A 15,464-nucleotide genomic window follows, 5' to 3' on the forward strand; every position below is an offset into this window, starting at 1 on the left:
GCCCTCCACCTAGGGGCCTCTGACCCCAGTAAGCTACCCATGGGTCCACCTCTCTCCCTGGACTTGCAGTATAGGCCCCAGGGTGCCCCCTGGCCATAGACCAAGGGGCTTCCGACCCCAGCAAGCTAACCAGGGGTCCACCTCTCTCCCTGGGCTTGCAGTAGAGGCCCCAGGGTGCCCCCTGGCCCTCCAACTAGGGGCCTCTTACCCCAGCTAGCTATCTATGGGTCCACCTCTCTCCCTAGACTTGCAGTAGAGGCCCCAGGGTGCCCCCTGGCCCTCCACCTATGGGCTTCAGACCCCAGCAAGCTACCAAGGGGTCCACCTCTCTCCCTGGACTTGCAGTAGAGGCCCCAGGGTGCCCCCTGGCCCTCCACCTAGGGGCCTTGTACCCCAGCAAGCTACTCAGGGGTCCACCTTACTCCCTGGACTTGCAAGATAGGCCCCAGGGTGCCCCCTGGCCCTCCACCTAGAGGCCTTGTACCCCAGCAAGCTACCCAGGGGTCCACCTTTCTCCCTGGACTTGCACGATAGTCCCCAGGGTGCCCTCTGGCCCTCCACCTAGGGGCCTCTAACCTTAGGAAGCTACCCAAGGGTCCACCTCTCTCCCTGGACTTGCAGTAGAGGCCCCAGGGTGCCCCCTGGCCCTCCACCTAGGGGCCTCGTACCCTAGCAAGCTACCCAGGGGTCCTGCTCTCTCCCTGGACTTTTAGGATAGGCCCCAGGGTGCCCCCTGGCCCTCCACCTAGGGGCCTCTGACCCCAGCAAGCTACCCAGAGGTCCACCTCTCTCCCTGGACTTGCAGAATAGGCCCCAGGGTGCCCCCTGACCCTCCACCTAGGGGCCTCTGACCCCAGCAAACTACACAAGGGTCCACAACTCTCCCTGGGATTGCAGTAAAGGCCCCAGGGTGCCCCCTTGACCTCCACCTAGGGGCCTCTGACCCTAGCAAGCTACCCAGGGGTCCACCTTTCTCCCAGGACTTGCAGTAGAGGCCCCAGGGTGCCCCCTGGCCCTCCACTTAGGGGCCTCTTACCCCAGCTAGCTACCCATGGGTCCACCTCTCTCCCTAGACTTGCAGTAGAGGCCCCAGGGTGCCCCCTGGCCTTCCACCTATGGGCTTCAGACCCCAGGAAGCTACCCAGGGGTCCACCTCTCTCCCTGGACTTGCAGTAGAGGCCCCAGGGTGCCCCCTGGCCCTCCACCTAAGGGCCTTGTACCCCAGCAAGCTACTCAGGGGTCCACCTTACTCCCTGGATTTGCAAGATAGGCCCCAGGGTGCCCCCTGGCCCTCCACCTAGAGGCCTTGTACCCCAGCAAGCTACCCAGGGGTCCACCTTTCTCCCTGGACTTGCACGATAGTCCCCAGGGTGCCCTCTGGCCCTCCACCTAGGGGCCTCTAACCTTAGGAAGCTACCCAAGGGTCCATCTCTCTGCCTGGACTTGAAGTATAGGCCCCAGGGTACCCCATGGCCCTCCACCTATGGGCTTCAGACCCCAGCAAGCTACCCAGGGGTCCACCTCTCTCCCTGGACTTGCAGTAGAGGCCACAGGGTGCCCCCTGGCCCTCCACCTAGGGGCTTCGTACCCCAGCAAGCTACTCAGGGGTCCACCTTACTCCCTGGACTTGCAAGATAGGCCCCAGGGTGCCCCCTGGCCCTCCACCTAGAGGCCTTGTACCCCAGCAAGCTACCCAGGGGTCCACCTCTCTCCCTGGACTTGCACGATAGTCCCCAGGGTGCCCTCTGGCCCTCCACCTAGGGGCCTCTAACCTTAGGAAGCTACCCAAGGGTCCACCTCTCTCCCTGGACTTGAAGTATAGGCCCCAGGGTACCCCCTGGCCCTCCACCTATGGGCTTCAGACCCTAGCAAGCTACCCAGGGGTCCACCTCTCTCCCTGGACTTGCAGTAGAGGCCACAGGGTGCCCCCTGGCCCTTCACCTAGATGCCTCTGACCCCAGCAAGCTACCCAGGGGTCCATCTCTTTCCCTGGTCTTGCAGTAGAGGCCCCAGGGTGCCCCCTGGCCCTCCACCTAGGGGCCTCTGACCCCAGCAAGCTGCCCAGGGGTCCACCTCTCTCCCTGGACTTGCAGTAGAGGCCCCAGGGTGCCCCCTGGCCCTCCACCTATGGGCCTCGTACCCCAGCAAGCTACCCAGGGGTCCACCTCTCTCCCTGGACTTGCAGGATAGGCCCCAGGGTGCCCCCTGGCCCTCCACCTAGGGGCCTCTGACCCCAGCAAGCTACCCAGAGGTCCACCTCTCTCCCTGGACTTGCAGAATAGGCCCCAGGGTGCCCCCTGACCCTCCACCAAGGGGCCTCTGACCCCAGCAAGCTACACAAGGGTCCACAACTCTCCCTGGGATTGCAGTAAAGGTCCCAGGGTGCCCCCTTGACCTCCACCTAGGGGCCTCTGACCCTAGCCAGCTACCCAGGGGTCCACCTTTCTCCCTGGACTTGCAGTAGAGGCCCCAGGAAGCCCCCTGTCCCTCCGCCTAGGGGCCTCTGACCCCAGCAAACTACCCAGGGGTCCACCTCTCTCCCTAGACTTGCAGTAGAGGCCCCAGGGTGCCCCCTGGCCCTCCACCTATGGGCTTCAGACCCCAGCAAGCAACCCAGGGGTCCACCTCTCTCCCTGGACTTGCAGTAGAGGCCCCAGGGTGCCCCCTGGCCCTCCACCTAGGGGCCTCTGACCTTAGGAAGCTACCCAGGGGTCCACCTCTCTCCCTGGACTTGCAGTGTAGACCCTAGGGTGCCCCCTGGCCCTCCAACTAGTTGCCTCTGACCCCAGCAAGCTACCCAGGGGTCCACCTCTCTCCATGGACTTGCAGTAGAGGCCCTAGGGTACCTCCTGACCCTCCACCTAGGGGACTCTGACCCCAGGAAGCTACCCAGGGGTCCACCTCTCTCCCTGGGCTTGCAGTAGAGGCCCCAGGGTGCCCCCTGGCCCTCCACCTAGGGGCCTCTGACCCCAGCAAGCTACACAAGGGTCCACAACTCTCCCTGGGATTGCAGGATAGGCCCCAGGGTACCCCCTGGCCTTCCACCTATGGGCTACAGACTCCAGCAAGCTACCCAGGGGTCCACCTCTCTCCCTGGGCTTGCAGTATAGGCCCCAGGGTGCCCCTTGGCCCTCCACCTAGAGGCCGCTGACCCCAGCAATCTACCCAAGGGTCCACCTCTCTCCCTTGACTTGAAGTAGAGGCCCCAAGGTGTCCCCTGGCCCTCCACCTAGGGGCCTCTGACCCCAGCAAGCTACCCAGAGGTCCACCTCTCTCCCTGGACTTGCAGAATAGGCCCCAGGGTGCCCCCTGACCCTCCACCAAGGGGCCTCTGACCCCAGCAAGCTACACAAGGGTCCACAACTCTACCTGGGATTGCAGTAAAGGTCCCAGGGTGCCCCCTTGACCTCCACCTAGGGGCCTCTGACCCTAGCAAGCTACCCAGGGATCCACCTTTCTCCCTGGACTTGCAGTAGAGGCCCCAGGAAGCCCCCTGTCCCTCCGCCTAGGGGCCTCTGACCCGAGCAAACTACCCAGGGGTCCACCTCTCTCCCTGGACTTGCAGTAGAGGCCCCAGGGTGCCCCCTGGCCCTCCACTTAGGGGCCTCTTACCCAAGCTAGCTACCCATGGGTCCACCTCTCTCCCTAGACTTGCAGTAGAGGCCCCCAGGGTGCCCCCTGGCCCTCCACCTATGGGCTTCAGACCCCAGCAAGCTACCCAGGGGTCCACCTCTCTCCCTGGACTTGCAGTAGAGGCCCCAGGGTGCCCCCTGGCCCTCCACCTAGGGGCCTCTGACCTTAGGAAGCTACCCAGGGGTCCACCTCTCTCCCTGGACTTGCAGTGTAGACCCTAGGGTGCCCCCTGGCCCTCCACCTAGTTGCCTCTGACCCCAGCAAGCTACCCAGGGGTCCACCTCTCTCCCTGGACTTGCAGTAGAGGCCCTAGGGTACCTCCTGACCCTCCACCTAGGGGACTCTGACCCCAGGAAGCTACCCAGGGGTCCACCTCTCTCCCTGGGCTTGCAGTAGAGGCCCCAGGGTGCCCCCTGGCCCTCCACCTAGGGGACTCGTACCCCAGCAAGCTACCCAGGGGTCCACCTCTCTCCCTGGACTTGCAGGATAGGCCCCAGGGTGCCCCCTGGCCCTCCACTTTTGCCTCTGACCTTAGGAAGCTACCCAGGGGTCCACCTCTCTCCCTGGACTTGATGTATAGGCCCCGGGTTACCCCCTGGCCCTCCACCTATGGGCTTCAGACCCCAGCAAACTACCCAGGGGTCCACCTCTCTCCCTGGACTTGCAGTAGAGGCCCCAGGGTGCCCCCTGGCCCTCCACCTAGAGGCCTCTGACCCCAGCAAGCTACCTAGGGGTCCACCTCTTTCCCTGGACTTGCAGTAGAGGCCCCAGGGTGCCCCCTGGCCCTCCACCTAGGGGCCTCTGACCCCAGCAAGCTACCCAGGGGTCCACCTCTCTCCCTGGACTTGCAGTAGAGGCCCCAGGGTGCCCCCTGGCCCTCCACCTAGGGGCCTCGTACCCCAGCAAGCTACCCAGGGGTCCACCTCTCTCCCTGGACTTTTAGGATAGGCCCCAGGGTGCCCCCTGGCCCTCCACCTAGGGGCCTCTGACCCCAGCAAGCTACCCAGAGGTCCACCTCTCTCCCTGGACTTGCAGAATAGGCCCCAGGGTGCCCCCTGACCCTCCACCAAGGGGCCTCTGACCCCAGCAAGCTACACAAGGGTCCACAACTCTCCCTGGGATTGCAGTAAAGGCCCCAGGGTGCCCCCTTGACCTCCACCTAGGGGCCTCTGACCCTAGCAAGCTACCCCGGGGTCCACCTTCTCCCTGGACTTGCAGTAGAGGCCCCAGGAAGCCCCCTGTCCCTCCGCCTAGGGGCCTCTGACCCCAGCAAACTACCCAGGGGTCCACCTCTCTCCCTGGACTTGCAGTGGAGGCCCCAGGGTGCCCCCTGGCCCTCCACTCAGGGGCCTCTTACCCCAGCTAGCTACCCATGGGTCCACCTCTCTCCCTAGACTTGCAGTAGAGGCCCCAGGGTGCCCCCTGGCCCTCCACCTATGGGCTTCAGACCCCAGCAAGCTACCCAGGGGTCCACCTCTCTCCCTGGACTTGCAGGATAGGCCCCAGGGTGCCCCCTGGCCCTCCACCTAGGGGCCTCTGACCCCAGCAAGCTACCCAGAGGTCCACCTCTCTCCCTGGACATGCAGTAGAGGCCCCAGGGTGCCCCCTGGCCCTCCACCTAGGGGCCTCTGACCCCAGCAAGCTACCCAGGGGTCCACCTCTCTCCCTGGACTTGCAGTAGAGGCCCCAGGGTGCCCCCTGGCCCTCCACCTAGGGGCCTCGTACCCCAGCAAGCTACCCAGGGGTCCACCTCTCTCCCTGGACTTTTAGGATAGGCCCCAGGGTGCCCCCTGGCCCTCCACCTAGGGGCCTCTGACCCCAGCAAGCTACCCAGAGGTCCACCTCTCTCCCTGGACTTGCAGAATAGGCCCCAGGGTGCCCCCTGACCCTCCACCAAGGGGCCTCTGACCCCAGCAAGCTACACAAGGGTCCACAACTCTCCCTGGACTTGCAGTAGAGGCCCCAGGAAGCCCCCTGTCCCTCCGCCTAGGGGCCTCTGACCCCAGCAAACTACCCAGGGGTCCATCTCTCTCCCTGGACTTAAAGTAGAGGCCCCAGGGTGCCCCCTGGCCCTCCACTTAGGGGCCTCTTACCCCAGCTAGCTACCCAGGGGTCCACCTCTCTTCATGGACTTGCAGTAGAGGCCCTAGGGTACCTCCTGACCCTCCACCTAGGGGACTCTGACCCCAGGAAGCTACCCAGGGGTCCACCTCTCTCCCTGGGCTTGCAGTAGAGGCCCCAGGGTGCCCCCTGGCCCTCCACCTAGGGGCCTCTGACCCCAGCAAGCTACACAAGGGTCCACAACTCTCCCTGGGATTGCAGGATAGGCCCCAGGGTACCCCCTGGCCTTCCACCTATGGGCTACAGACTCCAGCAAGCTACCCAGGGGTCCACCTCTCTCCCTGGGCTTGCAGTATAGGCCCCAGGGTGCCCCTTGGCCCTCCACCTAGAGGCCGCTGACCCCAGCAATCTACCCAAGGGTCCACCTCTCTCCCTTGACTTGAAGTAGAGGCCCCAAGGTGTCCCCTGGCCCTCCACCTAGGGGCCTCTGACCCCAGCAAGCTACCCAGAGGTCCACCTCTCTCCCTGGACTTGCAGAATAGGCCCCAGGGTGCCCCCTGACCCTCCACCAAGGGGCCTCTGACCCCAGCAAGCTACACAAGGGTCCACAACTCTCCCTGGGATTGCAGTAAAGGTCCCAGGGTGCCCCCTTGACCTCCACCTAGGGGCCTCTGACCCTAGCAAGCTACCCAGGGATCCACCTTTCTCCCTGGACTTGCAGTAGAGGCCCCAGGAAGCCCCCTGTCCCTCCGCCTAGGGGCCTCTGACCCGAGCAAACTACCCAGGGGTCCACCTCTCTCCCTGGACTTGAAGTAGAGGCCCCAGGGTGCCCCCTGGCCCTCCACTTAGGGGCCTCTTACCCAAGCTAGCTACCCATGGGTCCACCTCTCTCCCTAGACTTGCAGTAGAGGCCCCAGGGTGCCCCCTGGCCCTCCACCTATGGGCTTCAGACCCCAGCAAGCTACCCAGGGGTCCACCTCTCTCCCTGGACTTGCAGTAGAGGCCCCAGGGTGCCCGCTGGCCCTCCACCTAGGGGCCTCTGACCTTAGGAAGCTACCCAGGGGTCCACCTCTCTCCCTGGACTTGCAGTGTAGACCCTAGGGTGCCCCCTGGCCCTCCACCTAGTTGCCTCTGACCCCAGCAAGCTACCCAGGGGTCCACCTCTCTCCCTGGACTTGCAGTAGAGGCCCTAGGGTACCTCCTGACCCTCCACCTAGGGGACTCTGACCCCAGGAAGCTACCCAGGGGTCCACCTCTCTCCCTGGGCTTGCAGTAGAGGCCCCAGGGTGCCCCCTGGCCCTCCACCTAGGGGACTCGTACCCCAGCAAGCTACCCAGGGGTCCACCTCTCTCCCTGGACTTGCAGGATAGGCCCCAGGGTGCCCCCTGGCCCTCCACTTTTGCCTCTGACCTTAGGAAGCTACCCAGGGGTCCACCTCTCTCCCTGGACTTGATGTATAGGCCCCGGGTTACCCCCTGGCCCTCCACCTATGGGCTTCAGACCCCAGCAAACTACCCAGGGGTCCACCTCTCTCCCTGGACTTGCAGTAGAGGCCCCAGGGTGCCCCCTGGCCCTCCACCTAGAGGCCTCTGACCCCAGCAAGCTACCTAGGGGTCCACCTCTTTCCCTGGACTTGCAGTAGAGGCCCCAGGGTGCCCCCTGGCCCTCCACCTAGGGGCCTCTGACCCCAGCAAGCTACCCAGGGGTCCACCTCTCTCCCTGGACTTGCAGTAGAGGCCCCAGGGTGCCCCCTGGCCCTCCACCTAGGGGCCTCGTACCCCAGCAAGCTACCCAGGGGTCCACCTCTCTCCCTGGACTTTTAGGATAGGCCCCAGGGTGCCCCCTGGCCCTCCACCTAGGGGCCTCTGACCCCAGCAAGCTACCCAGAGGTCCACCTCTCTCCCTGGACTTGCAGAATAGGCCCCAGGTTGCCCCCTGACCCTCCACCAAGGGGCCTCTGACCCCAGCAAGCTACACAAGGGTCCACAACTCTCCCTGGGATTGCAGTAAAGGCCCCAGGGTGCCCCCTTGACCTCCACCTAGGGGCCTCTGACCCTAGCAAGCTACCCCGGGGTCCACCTTCTCCCTGGACTTACAGTAGAGGCCCCAGGAAGCCCCCTGTCCCTCCGCCTAGGGGCCTCTGACCCCAGCAAACTACCCAGGGGTCCACCTCTCTCCCTGGACTTGCAGTGGAGGCCCCAGGGTGCCCCCTGGCCCTCCACTCAGGGGCCTCTTACCCCAGCTAGCTACCCATGGGTCCACCTCTCTCCCTAGACTTGCAGTAGAGGCCCCAGTGTGCCCCCTGGCCCTCCACCTATGGGCTTCAGACCCCAGCAAGCTACCCAGGGGTCCACCTCTCTCCCTGGACTTGCAGGATAGGCCCCAGGGTGCCCCCTGGCCCTCCACCTAGGGGCCTCTGACCCCAGCAAGCTACCCAGAGGTCCACCTCTCTCCCTGGACATGCAGTAGAGGCCCCAGGGTGCCCCCTGGCCCTCCACCTTGGGGCCTCTGACCCCAGCAAGCTACCCAGGGGTCCACCTCTCTCCCTGGACTTGCAGTAGAGGCCCCAGGGTGCCCCCTGGCCCTCCACCTAGGGGCCTCGTACCCCAGCAAGCTACCCAGGGGTCCACCTCTCTCCCAGGACTTTTAGGATAGGCCCCAGGGTGCCCCCTGGCCCTCCACCTAGGGGCCTCTGACCCCAGCAAGCTACCCAGAGGTCCACCTCTCTCCCTGGACTTGCAGAATAGGCCCCAGGGTGCCCCCTGACCCTCCACCAAGGGGCCTCTGACCCCAGCAAGCTACACAAGGGTCCACAACTCTCCCTGGACTTGCAGTAGAGGCCCCAGGAAGCCCCCTGTCCCTCCGCCTAGGGGCCTCTGACCCCAGCAAACTACCCAGGGGTCCATCTCTCTCCCTGGACTTGCAGTAGAGGCCCCAGGGTGCCCCCTGGCCCTCCACTTAGGGGCCTCTTACCCCAGCTAGCTACCCAGGGGTCCACCTCTCTCCATGGACTTGCAGTAGAGGCCCTAGGGTACCTCCTGACCCTCCACCTAGGGGACTCTGACCCCAGGAAGCTACCCAGGGGTCCACCTCTCTCCCTGGGCTTGCAGTAGAGGCCCCAGGGTGCCCCCTGGCCCTCCACCTAGGGGCCTCTGACCCCAGCAAGCTACACAAGGGTCCACAACTCTCCCTGGGATTGCAGGATAGGCCCCAGGGTACCCCCTGGCCTTCCACCTATGGGCTACAGACTCCAGCAAGCTACCCAGGGGTCCACCTCTCTCCCTGGGCTTGCAGTATAGGCCCCAGGGTGCCCCTTGGCCCTCCACCTAGAGGCCGCTGACCCCAGCAATCTACCCAAGGGTCCACCTCTCTCCCTTGACTTGAAGTAGAGGCCCCAAGGTGTCCCCTGGCCCTCCACCTAGGGGCCTCTGACCCCAGCAAGCTACCCAGAGGTCCACCTCTCTCCCTGGACTTGCAGAATAGGCCCCAGGGTGCCCCCTGACCCTCCACCAAGGGGCCTCTGACCCCAGCAAGCTACACAAGGGTCCACAACTCTCCCTGGGATTGCAGTAAAGGTCCCAGGGTGCCCCCTTGACCTCCACCTAGGGGCCTCTGACCCTAGCAAGCTACCCAGGGATCCACCTTTCTCCCTGGACTTGCAGTAGAGGCCCCAGGAAGCCCCCTGTCCCTCCGCCTAGGGGCCTCTGACCCGAGCAAACTACCCAGGGGTCCACCTCTCTCCCTGGACTTGAAGTAGAGGCCCCAGGGTGCCCCCTGGCCCTCCACTTAGGGGCCTCTTACCCAAGCTAGCTACCCATGGGTCCACCTCTCTCCCTAGACTTGCAGTAGAGGCCCCAGGGTGCCCCCTGGCCCTCCACCTATGGGCTTCAGACCCCAGCAAGCTACCCAGGGGTCCACCTCTCTCCCTGGACTTGCAGTAGAGGCCCCAGGGTGCCCCCTGGCCCTCCACCTAGGGGCCTCTGACCTTAGGAAGCTACCCAGGGGTCCACCTCTCTCCCTGGTTTTGCAGTGTAGACCCTAGGGTGCCCCCTGGCCCTCCACCTAGTTTCCTCTGACCCCAGCAAGCTACCCAGGGGTCCACCTCTCTCCCTGGACTTGCAGTAGAGGCCCTAGGGTACCTCCTGACCCTCCACCTAGGGGACTCTGACCCCAGGAAGCTACCCAGGGGTCCACCTCTCTCCCTGGGCTTGCAGTAGAGGCCCCAGGGTGCCCCCTGGCCCTCCACCTAGGGGACTCGTACCCCAGCAAGCTACCCAGGGGTCCACCTCTCTCCCTGGACTTGCAGGATAGGCCCCAGGGTGCCCCCTGGCCCTCCACTTTTGCCTCTGACCTTAGGAAGCTACCCAGGGGTCCACCTCTCTCCCTGGACTTGATGTATAGGCCCCGGGTTACCCCCTGGCCCTCCACCTATGGGCTTCAGACCCCAGCGAACTACCCAGGGGTCCACCTCTCTCCCTGGACTTGCAGTAGAGGCCCCAGGGTGCCCCCTGGCCCTCCACCTAGAGGCCTCTGACCCCAGCAAGCTACCTAGGGGTCCACCTCTTTCCCTGGACTTGCAGTAGAGGCCCCAGGGTGCCCCCTGGCCCTCCACCTAGGGGCCTCTGACCCCAGCAAGCTACCCAGGGGTCCACCTCTCTCCCTGGACTTGCAGTAGAGGCCCCAGGGTGCCCCCTGGCCCTCCACCTAGGGGCCTCGTACCCCAGCAAGCTACCCAGGGGTCCACCTCTCTCCCTGGACTTTTAGGATAGGCCCCAGGGTGCCCCCTGGCCCTCCACCTAGGGGCCTCTGACCCCAGCAAGCTACCCAGAGGTCCACCTCTCTCCCTGGACTTGCAGAATAGGCCCCAGGGTGCCCCCTGACCCTCCACCAAGGGGCCTCTGACCCCAGCAAGCTACACAAGGGTCCACAACTCTCCCTGGGATTGCAGTAAAGGCCCCAGGGTGCCCCCTTGACCTCCACCTAGGGGCCTCTGACCCTAGCAAGCTACCCCGGGGTCCACCTTCTCCCTGGACTTGCAGTAGAGGCCCCAGGAAGCCCCCTGTCCCTCCGCCTAGGGGCCTCTGACCCCAGCAAACTACCCAGGGGTCCACCTCTCAACCTGGACTTGCAGTGGAGGCCCCAGGGTGCCCCCTGGCCCTCCACTCAGGGGCCTCTTACCCCAGCTAGCTACCCATGGGTCCACCTCTCTCCCTAGACTTGCAGTAGAGGCCCCAGGGTGCCCCCTGGCCCTCCACCTATGGGCTTCAGACCCCAGCAAGCTACCCAGGGGTCCACCTCTCTCCCTGGACTTGCAGGATAGGCCCCAGGGTGCCCCCTGGCCCTCCACCTAGGGGCCTCTGACCCCAGCAAGCTACCCAGAGGTCCACCTCTCTCCCTGGACATGCAGTAGAGGCCCCAGGGTGCCCCCTGGCCCTCCACCTAGGGGCCTCTGACCCCAGCAAGCTACCCAGGGGTCCACCTCTCTCCCTGGACTTGCAGTAGAGGCCCCAGGGTGCCCCCTGGCCCTCCACCTAGGGGCCTCGTACCCCAGCAAGCTACCCAGGGGTCCACCTCTCTCCCTGGACTTTTAGGATAGGCCCCAGGGTGCCCCCTGGCCCTCCACCTAGGGGCCTCTGACCCCAGCAAGCTACCCAGAGGTCCACCTCTCTCCCTGGACTTGCAGAATAGGCCCCAGGGTGCCCCCTGACCCTCCACCAAGGGGCCTCTGACCCCAGCAAGCTACACAAGGGTCCACAACTCTCCCTGGACTTGCAGTAGAGGCCCCAGGAAGCCCGCTGTCCCTCCGCCTAGGGGCCTCTGACCCCAGCAAACTACCCAGGGGTCCATCTCTCTCCCTGGACTTGCAGTAGAGGCCCCAGGGTGCCCCCTGGCCCTCCACTTAGGGGCCTCTTACCCCAGCTAGCTACCCAGGGGTCCACCTCTCTCCATGGACTTGCAGTAGAGACCCTAGGGTACCTCCTGACCCTCCACCTAGGGGACTCTGACCCAAGGAAGCTACCCAGGGGTCCACCTCTCTCCCTGGGCTTGCAGTAGAGGCCCCAGGGTGCCCCCTGGCCCTCCACCTATGGGCCTCTGACCCCAGCAAGCTACACAAGGGTCCACAACTCTCCCTGGGATTGCAGGATAGGCCCCAGGGTACCCCCTGGCCTTCCACCTATGGGCTACAGACTCCAGCAAGCTACCCAGGGGTCCACCTCTCTCCCTGGGCTTGCAGTATAGGCCCCAGGGTGCCCCTTGGCCCTCCACCTAGGGGCCTCTGACCCCAGCAAGCTACCCAGGGGTCCACCTCTCTCCCTGGACTTGCAGTAGAGGCCCCAGGGTGCCCCCTGGCCCTCCACCTAGGGGCCTCGTACCCCAGCAAGCTACCCAGGGGTCCACCTCTCTCCCTGGACTTTTAGGATAGGCCCCAGGGTGCCCCCTGGCCCTCCACCTAGGGGCCTCTGACCCCAGCAAGCTACCCAGAGGTCCACCTCTCTCCCTGGACTTGCAGAATAGGCCCCAGGGTGCCCCCTGACCCTCCACCAAGGGGCCTCTGACCCCAGCAAGCTACACAAGGGTCCACAACTCTCCCTGGGATTGCAGTAAAGGCCCCAGGGTGCCCCCTTGACCTCCACCTAGGGGCCTCTGACCCTAGCAAGCTACCCCGGGGTCCACCTTCTCCCTGGACTTGCAGTAGAGGCCCCAGGAAGCCCCCTGTCCCTCCGCCTAGGGGCCTCTGACCCCAGCAAACTACCCAGGGGTCCACCTCTCTCCCTGGACTTGCAGTGGAGGCCCCAGGGTGCCCCCTGGCCCTCCACTCAGGGGCCTCTTACCCCAGCTAGCTACCCATGGGTCCACCTCTCTCCCTAGACTTGCAGTAGAGGCCCCAGGGTGCCCCCTGGCCCTCCACCTATGGGCTTCAGACCCCAGCAAGCTACCCAGGGGTCCACCTCTCTCCCTGGACTTGCAGGATAGGCCCCAGGGTGCCCCCTGGCCCTCCACCTAGGGGCCTCTGACCCCAGCAAGCTACCCAGAGGTCCACCTCTCTCCCTGGACATGCAGTAGAGGCCCCAGGGTGCCCCCTGGCCCTCCACCTAGGGGCCTCTGACCCCAGCAAGCTACCCAGGGGTCCACCTCTCTCCCTGGACTTGCAGTAGAGGCCCCAGGGTGCCCCCTGGCCCTCCACCTAGGGGCCTCGTACCCCAGCAAGCTACCCAGGGGTCCACCTCTCTCCCTGGACTTTTAGGATAGGCCCCAGGGTGCCCCCTGGCCCTCCACCTAGGGGCCTCTGACCCCAGCAAGCTACCCAGAGGTCCACCTCTCTCCCTGGACTTGCAGAATAGGCCCCAGGGTGCCCCCTGACCCTCCACCAAGGGGCCTCTGACCCCAGCAAGCTACACAAGGGTCCACAACTCTCCCTGGACTTGCAGTAGAGGCCCCAGGAAGCCCGCTGTCCCTCCGCCTAGGGGCCTCTGACCCCAGCAAACTACCCAGGGGTCCATCTCTCTCCCTGGACTTGCAGTAGAGGCCCCAGGGTGCCCCCTGGCCCTCCACTTAGGGGCCTCTTACCCCAGCTAGCTACCCAGGGGTCCACCTCTCTCCATGGACTTGCAGTAGAGGCCCTAGGGTACCTCCTGACCCTCCACCTAGGGGACTCTGACCCAAGGAAGCTACCCAGGGGTCCACCTCTCTCCCTGGGCTTGCAGTAGAGGCCCCAGGGTGCCCCCTGGCCCTCCACCTATGGGCCTCTGACCCCAGCAAGCTACACAAGGGTCCACAACTCTCCCTGGGATTGCAGGATAGGCCCCAGGGTACCCCCTGGCCTTCCACCTATGGGCTACAGACTCCAGCAAGCTACCCAGGGGTCCACCTCTCTCCCTGGGCTTGCAGTATAGGCCCCAGGGTGCCCCTTGGCCCTCCACCTAGAGGCCGCTGACCCCAGCAATCTACCCAAGGGTCCACCTCTCTCCCTTGACTTGAAGTAGAGGCCCCAAGGTGCCCCCTGGCCCTCCACCTAGGGGCCTCTGACCCCAGCAAGCTACCCAGAGGTCCACCTCTCTCCCTGGACTTGCAGAATAGGCCCCAGGGTGCCCCCTGACCCTCCACCAAGGGGCCTCTGACCCCAGCAAGCTACACAAGGGTCCACAACTCTCCCTGGACTTGCAGTAGAGGCCCCAGGAAGCCCCCTGTCCCTCCGCCTAGGGGCCTCTGACCCCAGCAAACTACCCAGGGGTCCATCTCTCTCCCTGGACTTGCAGTAGAGGCCCCAGGGTGCCCCCTGGCCCTCCACTTAGGGGCCTCTTACCCCAGCTAGCTACCCAGGGGTCCACCTCTCTCCATGGACTTGCAGTAGAGGCCCTAGGGTACCTCCTGACCCTCCACCTAGGGGACTCTGACCCCAGGAAGCTACCCATGGGTCCACCTCTCTCCCTGGGCTTGCAGTAGAGGCCCCAGGGTGCCCCCTGGCCCTCCACCTAGGGGCCTCTGACCCCAGCAAGCTACACAAGGGTCCACAACTCTCCCTGGGATTGCAGGAAAGGCCCCAGGGTACCCCCTGGCCTTCCACCTATGGGCTACAGACTCCAGCAAGCTACCCAGGGGTCCACCTCTCTCCCTGGGCTTGCAGTATAGGCCCCAGGGTGCCCCTTGGCCCTCCACCTAGAGGCCGCTGACCCCAGCAATCTACCCAAGGGTCCACCTCTCTCCCTTGACTTGAAGTAGAGGCCCCAAGGTGTCCCCTGGCCCTCCACCTAGGGGCCTCTGACCCCAGCAAGCTACCCAGAGGTCCACCTCTCTCCCTGGACTTGCAGAATAGGCCCCAGGGTGCCCCCTGACCCTCCACCAAGGGGCCTCTGACCCCAGCAAGCTACACAAGGGTCCACAACTCTCCCTGGGATTGCAGTAAAGGTCCCAGGGTGCCCCCTTGACCTCCACCTAGGGGCCTCTGACCCTAGCAAGCTACCCAGGGATCCACCTTTCTCCCTGGACTTGCAGTAGAGGCCCCAGGAAGCCCCCTGTCCCTCCGCCTAGGGGCCTCTGACCCGAGCAAACTACCCAGGGGTCCACCTCTCTCCCTGGACTTGAAGTAGAGGCCCCAGGGTGCCCCCTGGCCCTCCACTTAGGGGCCTCTTACCCAAGCTAGCTACCCATGGGTCCACCTCTCTCCCTAGACTTGCAGTAGAGGCCCCAGGGTGCCCCCTGGCCCTCCACCTATGGGCTTCAGACCCCAGCAAGCTACCCAGGGGTCCACCTCTCTCCCTGGACTTGCAGTAGAGGCCCCAGGGTGCCCCCTGGCCCTCCACCTAGGGGCCTCTGACCTTAGGAAGCTACCCAGGGGTCCACCTCTCTCCCTGGACTTGCAGTGTAGACCCTAGGGTGCCCCCTGGCCCTCCACCTAGTTGCCTCTGACCCCAGCAAGCTACCCAGGGGTCCACCTCTCTCCCTGGACTTGCAGTAGAGGCCCTAGGGTACCTCCTGACCCTCCACCTAGGGGACTCTGACCCCAGGAAGCTACCCAGGGGTCCACCTCTCTCCCTGGGCTTGCAGTAGAGGCCCCAGGGTGCCCCCTGGCCCTCCACCTAGGGGACTCGTACCCCAGCAAGCTACCCAGGGGTCCACCTCTCTCCCTGGACTTGCAGGATAGGCCCCAGGGTGCCCCCTGGCCCTCCACTTTTGCCTCTGACCTTAGGAAGCTACCCAGGGGTCCACCTCTCTCCCTGGACTTGATGTATAGGCCCCGGGTTACCCCCTGGCCCTCCACCTATGGGCTT

This window comes from Danio rerio, chromosome 5, assembly GCF_052040795.2.
Source record: "Danio rerio strain M-AB ecotype USA chromosome 5, GRCz13ab, whole genome shotgun sequence".
In the NCBI taxonomy this organism is placed as follows: Eukaryota; Metazoa; Chordata; class Actinopteri; order Cypriniformes; family Danionidae; genus Danio; species Danio rerio.